Here is a 931-nt window from a genome sequence, read left to right on the forward strand (position 1 = left end):
TACACACACGATTGCACATTCCTTTGGCCGCTCCCGCTCAACTACGGAGACGAGTTTTACCACGGTTCAACTGCACCAGTGCCTATTTACCATGGTTTCGACCCCTTTCAGAACACGCTTGCCGCCGCTAGACGCGTGAATAATGAGCAGCGAGCTAAAACTTACCGTAAACGTGCAAAATAATAAAACGTGCTAAACATACGTCGCGCTCGTGCGTTTTGTTTTGCACGCGGTGCAAAAAAATTAAAAAGGGAATGCAACACGAGGACTTCCCAGGAGGTCACCCATCCCAGTACTACTCTCGCCCAAGCACGCTTAACTTCGGAGTTCTGATGGGATCCGGTGCTTTAGTGCTGGTATGATCGCATCCGACATGTTACCCCCGTCTTCGTCCCTTATGCTAGCCCCTCCCAGCTCCACTACACACACGATTGCACATTCCTTTGGCCGCTCCCGCTCAACTACGGAGACGAGTTTTACCACGGTTCAACTGCACCAGTGCCTATTTACCCTGGTTTCGACCCCTTTCAGAACACGCTTGCCGCCGCTAGACGCGTGAATAATGAGCAGCGAGCTAAAACTTACCGTAAACGTGCAAAATAATAAAACGTGCTAAACATACGTCGCGCTCGTGCGTTTTGTTTTGCACGCGGTGCAAAAAAATTAAAAAGGGAATGCAACACGAGAACTTCCCAGGAGGTCACCCATCCTAGTACTACTCTCGCCCAAGCACGCTTAACTTCGGAGTTCTGATGGGATCCGGTGCTTTAGTGCTGGTATGATCGCATCCGACATGTTACCCCCGTCTTCGTCCCTTATGCTTGCCCCTCCCAGCTCCACTACACACACGATTGCACATTCCTTTGGCCGCTCCCGCTCAACTACGGAGACGAGTTTTACCACGGTTCAACTGCACCAGTGCCTATTTACC

The 931-nt window shown here is 50.9% G+C and overlaps 2 non-coding genes across 2 annotated transcripts; both read right to left on the reverse strand.

Annotated features, from left to right (window-relative positions):
• Nucleotides 1–251: 251 nt before the first annotated feature.
• Nucleotides 252–370, reverse strand: LOC123179199 (5S ribosomal RNA). Its single transcript, XR_006490182.1, has one exon. It is a non-coding gene; the product is annotated as a 5S ribosomal RNA (ribosomal RNA).
• A 301-nt stretch (nt 371–671) lies between these two features.
• Nucleotides 672–790, reverse strand: LOC123179198 (5S ribosomal RNA). Its single transcript, XR_006490181.1, has one exon. It is a non-coding gene; the product is annotated as a 5S ribosomal RNA (ribosomal RNA).
• Between the last annotated feature and the right edge of the window lie 141 nt (nt 791–931).

The sequence above is a fragment of the Triticum aestivum genome, unplaced genomic scaffold, assembly GCF_018294505.1.
Source record: "Triticum aestivum cultivar Chinese Spring unplaced genomic scaffold, IWGSC CS RefSeq v2.1 scaffold15411, whole genome shotgun sequence".
NCBI classification, from domain to species: Eukaryota; Viridiplantae; Streptophyta; class Magnoliopsida; order Poales; family Poaceae; genus Triticum; species Triticum aestivum.